At 28.5% G+C, this 14,389-nt stretch overlaps 1 protein-coding gene across 1 annotated transcript in view; it reads left to right on the top strand.

Moving 5' to 3' along the window:
- naz (nazgul) overlaps positions 1-14,389 on the top strand; it is a 262,005-nt gene that overhangs the window by 173,224 nt on the left and 74,392 nt on the right. The gene's annotated exons all lie outside the window — the stretch shown is intronic.

The raw sequence follows: 14,389 nt of genomic DNA, 5'->3' as shown, positions 1-14,389 counted from the left end.
ACAAAAAAATGCAGATAATTCAGTTCTTTACCGCTATATATAGGGAAGTCCACAAATAATTACGACCCGGTATGAACTTTTGCGCGGTAATTAGAGAGCCAGAATTGACATTTGGGGGTCGATTTATATGGGGGCTATATACAATTATGAACCGATATGGTCCAATTTTTGCGTGATTGGGGATTGGTTTATCTGAGGGCTATATATAACTACTCTGAAAAAACAGTGAACCCACCAGGAAGAAAACTTTTGGTTAATTTTAGAAAATTTTGAATATTTGGAGAAAATTTTAACTAAACAGTATTACAAACGTTGGCATCATGCCGATGTCATAAAAATAATTAATTTTTTTTCGACAAATTCAAGGAAATTTATTACACATAACTAAGTTTTTTCACTTGTTAAAGAAAATTTTGTAGTTTGAAGGAAAAACTTGGAGTTCAAAAATGCAAAAATATCTTTAGTGACATACGAAGTTCATGATGGACGCATTTTTGGTAAAATTTACAAATTTAAAGAAATTCTGAACTATTTTGTGAAAGACACGAATTTAGTTAATCTTTATGCTTCATTTGAGTATATTTTTTTCCTCGGTTTTAGTTAATTTAACTAACGTACACAAAAAATTATTAGAGTAAAGTAAACTTTCTCCAAACATAATAATTCCATGAACTAAAATAAAGGTAAATTGGCCTAGTGAAATAGAGAGTTCACTTTTTTTTGAGTGTATAGACCGATATGGACCTTGTTAGGCATAGTTGTTAGCAGCCATATACTAGCATAACTAAATCGGATGAAATTTGCTCCTCCAAGAGGATCCAAAACCCAATTTGGGATCGGTTTATATGGGGGCTATAAATGATTATGGACCGCTATGGACCAATTGCATGGTTGTTAGAGGTCATATATGAAATTTGCTTCTCCAAGAGTCTCCGCAAGACAAATCTGGAGGTCGGTTTATATGTGGGCTATAAGTAAAAGTTGTCCAATATGGCCCATTTGCAATACAATCTCACCTACATATGTCAAGTTTCAAGTCTATAGCTTGTTTCGTTCGGAAGTTGGCGTGATTTCAACAGACGGACGGACGGACATGCTTAGATCGACTCAGAATTTCACCACGACCCAGAATATAGGTACTTTCTGGGGTCTTAGAGCAATATGTCGATGTGTTGCAAACGGAATGATAAAATGAATATACCCCCATCCTATGGTGGAGGGCGTAAAACAGCAGTTTTGACTTTGTGGCACAAACTACGGCCTATAAACGGCCGACAAATCACCTGCGCGAAAATGGCTCTGTAGTATTTGAGCCCAATCCCGGCGAAATTCAGTCTTAAGATGATCGACAATTTTGTATTTGTAGTCCCAAATTTTCTCTGCGCTTGGCGTAGAAGTTCAACGGATTGACATCAGAAGATTGTGGTAGCCATTGTGCAGTATAAATGAAGCGAGAAAGCCCCGTTTTAATTTTTGATTGACACGAGCATTTTGACAAAATTTTCTATAGAAATAAAATGTTGTCAAAATTTTCTACAGAAAAAAAATTTTTGAAAAAATTGTCTAAAGGTGTCAAATTTTGAAAAAAAAAAAAAAATGTCTATAGAAATAACATTTTCTGTATAAATAAAATTTTGACAAAATATTGTATAGATTAAAATTTTTGACAAAATTTTCTTTAAAAATAAAATGTGGACAAATTTTTCCATGGAAATAAAATGTGGACAATTTTTTCCATGGAAATAAAATTTTGACAAAATTTTCTATAGATAAATAATATTCTATAGAAATAAAATTTTTACAAAATTTTCTATATAAATAAAATCGCACAAAATTTTCTATAGAAAAAACAAGTATATACGGCCGTAAGTTCGGCCAGGCCGAAGCTTATGTACCCTCCATCATGGATTGCGTAGAAACTTCTTCTAAACACTGCCATCCACAATCAAATTACTTAAGTTGCGGTAACGCTTGCCGATGGCAAGGTATCTTAAAACCTCCTAACACCATCTTCTAAATTGTATGTAAGTCCATACATGGTATATTTTAAATCAAAAAAGATCGATCCAATACGTATATAATTCAGTTTGACAAAGTAGACATAAAATTTTGACAAAATTTTCTACAGAAATAAAATTTTAACAAAATTTTATATAGAAATAAAATTTTCACAAAATTTTCTATAGAAATAAAAATTTTGCTAAATATTCTATAAAAAGAAAATTTTGACAAACATTTCTACAGAAACAAAATTTTAAAAAAATTTTCTATAGAAATAAACTTTTGACAAAATTTTCTATAGAAATAAAATCTTGGTAGATTATTTGCGGCTCGAGTGGCAACCATGATTATGAACCGAATAAAATTTGAACAAAATTTTCTATAGAAATAAAATTTTGACAAAACTTTCTATAGAAATAAAATTTTGAAAATGATGAAAATTTTATTATGAACCGAATAAAATTTTAACAAAATTTTCTCTAGAAATAAAATGTTGACAAAATTTTCTATAGGAATAACATTTTGACAAAATTTTCTATAGAAATAAAATTTTGGTAGACTATTTTTGGCTCTAGTGGCAACCATGATTATGAACCGATATGGACCAATTTTTGTGTGATTGGACCAATTTTGGTATGGTTGTTAGCGACCATATACTAACACCATGTTCCTAATTTGAACCGGATCGGATGAATTTTGCTCCTCCAAGAGGCTCCGGAGGTCAAATCTGGAGAACGTTTTATATGGCGGCTATATATAATTATGAACCGATGTGGACCAAGTTTTGCATGGTTGTTAGAGACCATATACCAACATCATGTACCAAATTTCAGCCGGATCGGATGAAATTTTCTTCTCTTTGAGGCTCCGCAAGCCAAATCTGGGGATCGGTTTATATGGGGGCTCTATATAATTATGGACCGATGTGGACCAATTTGTGAATGGTTTTTAGAGACCATATACCAACACCATGTACCAAATTTCAGCCGGATCGGATGAAATTTGCTTCTCTTTTAGGCTCCGCAAGCCAAATCTGGGGATCGGTTTATATGGGGGCTATATATAATTATGAACCGATGTGGACCAATTTTTGCATGGTTGTTAGAGGCCATATACCAACACCATGTACCAAATTTCAGCCGGATCGGATGAAATTTGCTTCTCTTTTAGGCTCCGCAAGCCAAATCTGGGGATCGGTTTATATGGGGGCTATATATAATTATGGACCGATGTGGACCAATTTTTGCATGGTTGTTAGAGACCATATACCAACACCATGTACCAAATTTCAGACGGATCGGATGAAATATGCTTCTGTTAGAGGCTCCACAAGCCAAATCTGAGGGTCCCTTTATATGGGGGCTATACGTAAAAGTGGACCGATATGTCCCATTTTCAATACCATCCGACCTACATCGATAATAACTACTTGTGCCAAGTTTCAAGTCGATAGCTTGTTTCGTTCGGAAGTTAGTGTGATTTCAACAGACGGACGGACGGACGGACGGACGGACATGCTTAGATCGACTCAGAAATTCACCACGACCCAGAATATATATACTTTATGGGGTCTTAGAGCAATATTTCGATGTGTTACAAACGGAATGACAAAGTTAATATACCCCCATCCTATGATGGAGGGTATAAAAAATGCTGAAAAAAGTTTCTATAGAAATAAAATTTTGACAAATTTTTCTAAACTTTTCCATAATTTGTAAATTTTTGACAAAATTTTCTACAAATCGAAAATGTTGACAAAATTTTCTAGAAATATAAAATGTCGACAAAATTATCAATATATTCAATATCTTTAAAAATTGTAATTTTCGAGTTAGTCCATTTCGTCAAAGTCCGTTGTGAGCAAGTTCTCCGTTTTTAAGGAAGAAGTAACTTTTCCTTGTTTAAAATTCGACAATATTGCAATTCAAGAGTTATATATAATATTGCAAAACATATGTTGAAATACACTTCTAAAATAAAATATGTTAATTTTAATACTTTAGAACCTAGATTTAAAGCTATATTATTTCATGAAAAATGTTTTCAGTTTAAAGAGACTGCATATTTTGTTCGGAATCAATACCAAAATCGTTAAGTAAAGGTCAAAACTTTTGGGTACAAGTGAACTTTTTTCAGTGTATCAAAACATGGACCGATTAGGTTAGGTTAGGTTAGGTTAGGTTAGGTTAGGTGGCAGCCCGATATATCAGGCTCACTTAGACTATTCAGTCCATTGTGATACCACATTGGTGAACTTCTCTCTTATCACTGAGTGCTGCCCGATTCCATGTTAAACTCAATGACAAGGGACCTCCATTTTATAGCCGAGTCCAAACGGCGTTCCACATTGCAGTGAAACCACTTAGAGAAGCTTTGAAACCCTCAGTAATGTCACCAGTATTACTGAGGTGGGATAATCCACCACTGAAAAATGTTTTGGTGTTCGGTCGAAGCAGGAATCGAACCCACGACCTTGTGTATGCAAGGTGGGCATGCTAACCATTGCACCACGGTGGCTCCCGATATCATTTGCATTTCTTTTTACATTTATTTATGATCCCAAAATATCACCAAATTAGATCAGTTTACTAGCCGTAACTAAGCAATGATCAAGTAGTCTTCCACACAAAATATAATTTATTCACTTTAAAAAGGACATAGAAAATATTTTTTTAAGCTTAACCCAAATAATAAAAAAGCAATTCTATGCTACATAAACTCTTGTAAATATGATGAATACTTAAAGAAAATACCACATACACAACAAAGCTAAGAAAAACAACAACGCAGGTCATCCTCAGGACATGCTGAAGGATATTTGTACGCACTGACGGAAAAGTAGTCAGTGTACATTTCATGGAGTATTTGTATCTGTCTAGGATCAAATGTGTTTTTTTCTTCTTTCTGAATAACAGACAATATCCCCTATATGCTGGTATTTAGTCGGTTGGTTGTTTTCATTCCAGTTCACCATTATCAAACAAAGGAGTTTATAGAAAAATAAGTCCTGTTCATGTCCGAGTATGTAAATGAACTTTACCAAAGAACAAATGGTAATTTAAAGAGCAAAGGACCAATGACCAAGTTTGTTAAGTGAGACGACCAGGGCATCACAATGTAAAGAGAGTGCAAAGCCTATTAAGAGGAAGTTCAAAGTTGAATTGTAAATTAATGCTTCCTCAAAACAAATGGGACAGAATTATTTTTTTTTTTTGGTTTGTAATAAATTTGTTTTAAATTATTATGTCATTATTTGAACAGCAACATAGGATGTAAAATGGAATTTCCATTTGCTTTTCTTAGACTAAACGAAGTAAGAACAAAGAGTTTGATATGCAAAATCTCACCCACTATAAATGAAAATGTAGATTTGTTTTAGAAAAAATTTACCATTTTGTTTTACTAATTACAACATCACATAATAAACTTTTTTTTTCAAATCATTATAAATAATAGTTGAATTTAACAATTGTTAAAATATTTTTTAAATTTTGGCAAAATTTTCTATAGAAATAAAATTTTGACAAAATTTTCTATAGAAATAAAATTTGACAAAATTTTCTATAGAAATAAAATTTGACAAAATTTTCTATAAAAATAAAATTTGGACAAAATTTTCTATAGAAATAAAATTTTGATAAAACTTTCTAAAGAAATAAAATTTTAAAAAAAAATTTCTATAGAAATAAAATTTTGACACAATTTTCTATAGAAATAATGTTTTGATAAAATTTTCTATATAAATAAAATTTTGACAACATTTTCTATAGAAATAAACTTTTGGCAAAATTTTCTATAGAAATAAACTTTTGACCAAATTTCTGTATAAATAAAATTTTGGCAAAATTTTCTATAGGAATAAAATTATGACAAAATTTTCTATAAAAACAAAAATTTTCTATAGAAATAAAAGTTTTGACAAAATTTTCTACGGAAATAAAATTTTGACAAAATTTTCTATAGAAATAAAAATTTGACAAAATTTTCTATAGAAAAAAATGTTGACAAAATTTTCTATAGAAATAAAATTTTGACAAAATTTTCTATGGAAATAAAATGTTGAAAAAATTTTCTATAGAAATACAATTTTGACAAAATTTTCTATAGAAATAAATTTCGACAAAACTTTCTCTATAAATAAAATCTTGACAAAAAATTTCTGACAAATTTTGTGTATAAATAAAATTTTGACAAAATTTTCTATAGAAATAAAATTTTGACAAAATTTTCAACGGAAATAAAATTTTCTATAGAAATAAAATTTTGACAAAATTTTCTATAGAAATTAGATTTTGACAAAATTTTCTATAGAAATAAAATTTTGACAAAATTTTCAATGAAAATAAAATGTTGACAAAATTTTCTATAGAAATATAATTTTGACAAAATATTCTATAGAAATAAAATTTCGACAAAATTTTCTATAGAAGTAAAACTTTGAAAAAATTTTCTATAGAAATAAAATTTTGACCAAATTTGTTATAGAAATAAAATTTTGACCAAATTTTAAATAGAACATTTCTATAAAAATAAAATTTGGACAAAATTTTCTATAGAAATAAAATTTTGACAAAATTTTCTATAGAAATAAAATTTTGAAAAAAAATTCCATGGAAATAAAATTTCGACAAAATTTTCTATGGAAAAAAAATTTTGACAAAATTTTCTATAGAAATACAATTTTGACAAAATATTCTATAGAAATAAAATTTCGACAAAATTTACTATAAAAATAAAATTTTCTATAAAGTAAAATTTTGAAAAAAATTTCTATAGAAATAAAATGTTGACCAAATTTTAAATAGAAATAAAATTTTTGCCAAAATTTTCTATAGAAATAAAATTTTGACAAAATTTTCTATAGAAATAAAATGTTGACAAAAGTTTCTATAGAAATAAAATTTTGACAAAATTTTCTATGGAAATAAATTTGGACAAAACTTGCTATTCACAAAATTTTTTATATAAATAAAATCTTAACAAAAAATTTCTGACAAAATTTGTGTATAAATAAAATTTGGCAAAATTTTCTATAGAAATAAAATTTTGACAAAATTTTCTATTGAAATAAAGTTTTGACAAAATTTTCTATAGGAATAAAATTTTGACAAAATTTTCTATAGAAATAAAATTTTGACAAAATTTTCTATGGAAATAAAATGTTGACAAAATTTTCTATATAAATAAAATCTTAACAAAAAATTTCTTACAAAATTTGTGTATAAATAAAATTTGGCAAAATTTTCCATCGAAATAAAATTTTGACAAAAATTTCTATAGAAATAAAATGTTGACAAAAGTTTCTATAGAAATAAAATTTTGACAAAATTTTCTATGGAAATAAATTTCGACAAAACTTGCTATACACAAAATTTTCTATATAAAAAAATCTTAACAAAAAATGTCTGACAAAATTTGTGTATAAATAAAATTTGGCAAAATTTTCTATAGAAATAAAGTTTTGACAAAATTTTCTATATGAATAAAAGTTTGACAAAATAAAATTTTGAAAAAATTTTCTATAGAAATAAAATGTTGACCAAATTTGTTATAGAAATAAAATTTTGACCAAATTTTAAATAGAACATTTCTATAGAAATAAAATTTCGACAAAATTTTCTATAAAAATAAAATTTTCTATAGAAATAAAATTTTGATAAAATCTTCTATAGGAATAACAGGAATAACTATAGAAACAACATTAAATCTATAGAATTAACATATTGACAACATTTTTTATAGAAATAACATTTTGACAAATGTTTTTATAGAAATAAAATTTTGACAAAATGTTCTATAGAAATAAAATTTTGACAAAATGTTTTAAGAAATAAAATTTTGACAAAATTTTCTATCGAAATAAAATTTGGCCAAATTTTGTACAGAAATAAAATTTATAAAAATTTTTTTATAGAAATGAAATTTTGACAAAATTTTCTATAGAAATATAATTTTGACAAAATTTTCTATGGAAATAAACTGTTGACAAAATTTTCTATAGAAATATAATTTTGACAAATGTTCTATAGAAATAATATTTCGACAAAATTTTCTATAAAAATAAAAGTTTCTATAGAAGTAAAATTTTAAAAAAAAATTCTATAGAAATAAAATTTTGACCAAATTTTCTACAGAAATAAAATTTTGACCCAATTTTCAATAGAAATAAAGTTTTTGCCAAAATGTTCTATAGAAATAAAATTTTGACAAAATTTTCTATAGAAATAAAATTTTTACAAAATTTTCTATGGAAATAAATTTCGACAAAACTTGCTATACACAAAATTTTCTATATAAATAAAATCTTAACAAAAAATTTCTGACAAAATTTGTGTATAAATAAAATTTGGCATTTAGAAATAACATTTTGACAAATGTTTTTATAGAAATAAAATTTTGACACAATGTTCTATAGAAATAAAATGTTGACAAAATTTTTTACGGAAATAAAATTTTGACAAAATTTTCTATAGAAATAAAGTTTTGACAAAATTTTCTATAGAAATAAAATTTTGGAAAAATTTTCTATAGAAATAAAATTTTGACAAAATTTTCTATGGAAATAAAATGTTGACAAAATTTTCTATAGAAATATAATTTTCACAAAATTTTCAATAGAAATAAAATTTCGACAAAATTTTCTATAAAAATAAAATTTTCTATAGAAATAAAATTTTGATAAAATATTCTATAGAAATAACATTTTGACAAAATTTGCTATAGAAATAAAATTTTTACAAAATGTTCTATAGAAATAAAATTTTGACAAAATGTTTTAAGAAATAAAATTTTGACAAAATTTTCTATCGATATAAAATTTTGACCAACTTTTCTACAGAGATAAAATTTATAAAAAATTTTCTATAGAAATAAAATTTTGACAAAATTTTCTATAGAAATACAATTTTGACAAAATTTTCTATAGAAATACAATTTTGACAAAATTTTGAATGGAAGTAAAATTTTGACAAAATGTTTATAGAAATAAAATTCTAACAAAACTTTCTATAGAAATCAAATTTTGACAAAATTTTCTATAGAAATCAAATTTTGACAAAACATTCTATAGAAAAAAAAAATTAACAAAATCTTTTATAGACATAAAATTTTGAGAAAATTTGCTATAGAAATAAAATTTTCGATAGAAATACATTTTTGAAAATTTTTTCTAGCGAAATAAAATTTTGAAAAAATTTTCTATGGAAATAAAATTTTGGTAAGTTTTTCTAATAAATAAAATTTTGACAAATTTTTCTAATAAATAAAATTTTGACAAAATTATAGAAATAGAATTTTGACAAAATTTTCTATAGAAATAAAATTTTATTTTGTTTTTGCTATTGTTGGTTTCTGTTTCAATTCTTAGTGCTCGGAGTCAATACCAAAATCCTAAAGCAAAGCTCAACAACTCCGAAACCAAAAAAAAAATACACTTTCGTTAGTTTACCAACTTTTGTAATGACATTGTGTATTGAGAACTATTCATTTTAGTTCACCACCAAAAGAAAAACAAAATCTTTTTTTCACAACATAAAATTGAACCATCGATTTTAGTATAGGGCAAGTACTTGTATGTCCTTCCTTTTGATTAGTAAAGTTGGTAGGGAAAACAAGAGAAAAATTTTAATCAAAAAGCCTTAGATTCAAATGACCTCAATGCCATTCGAGGGGGCCAAAGGGGGCGAACAACAGCCGGCAGATATCACCAACAACATTGTAGGTGACTTCATGAACCACATACATTGATGAGCTTTTCCATGCCACAATGAAAAACTTTGGCAATTTGAAGTTCAACATTTTGATGTGAAATTAAAAGGTGTGCATAAGTTAAATGATTCCAATACAAGTTGACACTATGGAACTTTTCTTTTCCTTTAAGATGACTTTTTCGTTTTTATTTTTGGTTTTTTTGTCCTAACCTTATCAGTCAATGACAGAGAATATTGTCCAAAAGGACATCTTTTGTTGTATACGTTTTTTTATTGGGAAAATCATAATAGCTCCTATTATATACCAAAGGTAAGGTGAAATAAAGGAAATCATTGGAATTAAGGTATGAGGTGGTAGGAAGGACTAACAATATTCAAACTTCTAAACTAATGAATAATTAATTACGATTTTATCGTTTATAATGAAGGTGCCGACATTGTTGCCACTAAAATTCATTAATTAATTCGACACATAATAATCCATCCAATTGGGGGACATTCTTAAGACTGTGAGTGGTTTAGAATGTAAATACACTGAAATAAATATTGTCGTGAGGCCAACGATTTCAAACAACGTCGCCAAAAAAAAACTAATCAAAATATTCTTTTTGAACCCGGAAAAGGTGTAAAATTAGCGCAGAAGCGATGATCATTGTTTTGGATTTGAATTAAAATGTTTTGGAATATTTTCCAAAATAAATAATTTTTATAATTTTCTTATAATTTTTAATGCATTCTAATGCTTGTCCGAAACGTTTTGTACTAAATATTTAAAAAAAAAATTGCAAAATGGATTTATCATTCTTTTTGAAAAAATTTAAATAATTTGTACCATTTTATTAATTCTTACTCTGTTTTTAACCTATTTGAAACAAAACAAGTATATACGGACTTAAGTTCGGACGGGGCGAATCTTAAATACCCACCACCATAAAACAAAGATAGTAGTTTCCTTTGAAAACTCTTCGTTGTAGCGGGTTGGTAATATAGAGAGTTTCAGGGGGGCTTAATGGCTTGATATTCTGCTAAGCAGTCTAGTTCAACCAGTATGCATCCCGAAGGTAAATTTAACGATTCTACCTATGAAGACTAAATCAGATTCTGGATTTATAACCATCATTTTTGTTTGAGTTTTAGAGGAATAACAAACATCTCGTGTAGGTGTGCAAGAAAATTATGAAATAATGACTTGATTTGGAGTCCAAAATCTGTAGATTTTTACCCCCCATTATTCGAATGATTAGAGGAAATAAAATCTGGAATTTTTGCTTTCAGTTTCATCCAATTTTCATGATCAGTGCGCCTTCTATACCCTCAAGAAGTGGCATCGGCCAATGTTGAGGCATTACCAAATGACCGATAAAAATTAAATCCGTTAAAATGTCAAGCAAATTTTATAACAATTACGGTTTATATAAGCCAAAGTAGTTAAATCGGAAGATCAGCCTATATGGGTGCTATGCCAAAAACATGCACCGAAAAACATGAGGTTCTGAAAAGCCTACAGAATTTAGACCCCAAATCGGAGGGCGGGTTTATAAAGGGGATATATCAAAATCTCTATCGATACACAATATATTCGGAACACCTATTTATGGTCCTAAAAACTCTTGATATCGAATTTCAGGCAAATTGGATAAAAGCTATGGTTTCTAGAAGTAAAATCGAAAATTAGAGTCATTTTTACAACTTTTCGACTAAGCAGTGGCGTTTTTACAAGGAAAATGTTGGTATTTTGACCATTTTTGTAGAAATCAGAAAAACATGTATATGGGAGCTATATCTAAATCTGAACCGATTTCAACCAAATTTGGCACGCATAGCTACAATGCTAATTCTACTCCCTGTGCAAAATCTCAATTAAATCGGAGTAAAAGATTGGCCACTGTGGTTATATGAGTGTAAATCGGGCGAACGATATATATGGGAGCTATATCTACATCTGAACCGATTTCAATAAAATTTGGCACACTTGACTACACTACTAATTGTACTCCTAGTGCAGAATTTCAACCAAATTTGGGTAAACCTCTGGCTTCTGGTACCGTATTAGTCCGTATCGGGCGAAAGATATATATGGGAGCCAAGGCCGTATTCAGGGGGGGGGGGTGGGTGAGGGGGATCAAACCCCCCCGAAATGAATGAATAATTTTATATAAAGAAATATATATTTTTATCTGCATGGGTTTTATTTTGAAAAACGCTTACCTATCAAACTTGCACAAATCATAGAATACTAGTTGAAAAGCCCGTCAAACGACGGTCGAAAAAAACAAATTGTTTTTGTTCTCGCACCACAAATTTCATTTTTGGAAAATGTATTTCTGCTTTTTATGTGTGTTTGTTGTTCTTTTTGTGAACATGACTCGCTTTGTTTGGCCATAGCAACAACAACGAAACAGCCAAACACACATATGTAAATGAAATGGCGCAAAACCTGCGAAATGAACCTGCCTAATTCAGCGATGGAAGCACTTGGAGAGTGCAATAAAGAGATATTTCCAAACGTGCATATTCTTTTAAAAATTTTGGTCACTTTGCCAGTTACTCAGGGATGGAAAATACAATTTATAAGAAAGTACAAAAAAGGTATTTTTTGAGCGGAAAGGTACTTTTTACTAAATTTCAACAAAAATTTCACTGGAAGATTATTGTCAAGAGACTGAATTTTAAAGAAAATAAAATTTTGACAAAATTTTCTATATAAATAAAATTTTGCAAAAATTTTCTATATAAATAAAATTTTGGAAAAATTTTCTATAGAAATAAAATTTTGCAAAAAAAAATCTATAGAAAAAAATTTTGCAAAATTTTTTCTATAGAAATAAAATTTTGTAACATTTTCCTATAAAAATAAAATTTTTATAAACTTTTCAATTGAAATAAAATTTTGACAAAATTTTCTATAAAAATAAAATTTTGCAAAAATTCTATATAGAAATAAAATTTTGACAACATTTTCTACCGAAATAAAAAATCGATAATATAGAATCGCATTCTTTTTTCGACTCAAACATTCTTGAAGTTCAATAAAATCCTGGTTTTGACTATGTCTTTTACAAAATCGAGATTTTCTTCCCACATGAACATGTCTGTTTTGCCATATTTGTAAAAGATTATTAGCAAATAAGGTTGATAAAGACTTTCTCAAAATATTAAAATATTTTGTCAAAGCTATTGTACCATAAATCTGATATCGACTCAAAAATGTCTACACAAAAGGTACTAAATCATTCGCGGGGGTACTACGGTACTGACCGGGGTGAAAAAGTATTGAAAAAAGTACTTTCGTACTGCATTTTCCATCCCTGCAGTTACTACACACAAAAATTTTTTTTCTGATTCAATCACGAAATTAATTGATCCAATTAATTTTTAATTGAAATGTCTTCAATCACAGAAATGATAGTATCAATTAAAAAATTAATTGAAGGTCAATTAAAAAGTTAATTGATCCAATTAAAAAATTAGTTGATACTATTATTTTTGTGATTGATTTTTGCTTCAATTAAAAAATTTGTTAAATCAATTAAATTTTTAATTGAATATTTTTTAAAACTCAATTAAAATTTTAATTGGAAGAATTTTCGTGAAATTTTTTTGTGTGTACGTGCTCATCCGAACGTTCATTTTCAACAATGAAGAGATTAAAGACGTATCTTAGAAATTCGACTAGCGAGAGTAGACTCAATGGATTGGCATTAATGTCGGTTCAACGCCGAATAAATGTGCCGACTGAAGAAGTCATTGATTTATTTGCTGCCCAAAAAGCCCGTCGGCTCAATTTAATATTATAAAAATATTGTATACATACCTATGCATAAATAAAATTTTCTACACATGAGATTATATGAATATTTTTTTCTAAAGTTGAACCCCCCCCCCCCCGAATTAAAATCCTGGCTACGGCCTTGATGGGAGCTGTATCTAAATCTTAGCCGATTTCAATAAACTTTGGCACACTTGACTATAGTACTAATTGTTCTTCTTGTGCAATATTTTACGCAAATTAGGATAAAACTCTGGCTTCTGGGGCCATATAAGTAAAACTGCGACCTAGACTTTGATTACAAAAATGTGTTCACGGACAGACGGACATGGGAGCCCACTCAGGAGCCCACCCTGAGCATTTTTGCCAAAGACACCATGTGTCTATCTCGTCTCCTTCTGGGTGTTGAAAACATATGCACTAACTTATAATACCCTGTTCCACAGTGTGGCGCAGGGTATAAATACGGTTTCTAGAAGCCCAAGACCCCAAATCGGGGGGTCGGTTTATATGGGACCTATATCAAAACATAGACCGATATAGCCCATCTTATGCGTAGATCCAAAATATCTCCAGATTTTGAATTTTTAGTACATCGGATAAAAATTACGGTGTCTACAAGGCCAAGAAATTAAATCGGCAGATGGGGATACATGGGGGCTATACCAACTCGTGTTCCCGTCAAACCTCTGCAACGAATACACAAGCAATTACTTCAAGCACACGCCACACAATTTGAGTAGTAACTTCATTGTCCATTTCTCAAACGAGTAAAATTTAAACCTTCCAAATTGTGAAACAGAACAACTAGAACCCAATAAAGCAAGCATCAAACAATGTTCTGAATTATTCGAATGTAATCGGAATTCCAATTGCTTTCGTTTTATAATTTCCATTGCTGTGTATATGG

Source organism: Haematobia irritans, chromosome 1, assembly GCF_050003625.1.
Source record: "Haematobia irritans isolate KBUSLIRL chromosome 1, ASM5000362v1, whole genome shotgun sequence".
Classification (NCBI taxonomy): Eukaryota; Metazoa; Arthropoda; class Insecta; order Diptera; family Muscidae; genus Haematobia; species Haematobia irritans.
Note: the sequence above shows the minus strand (reverse complement) of the source record. Positions and strands in the feature narration are given on the sequence as shown.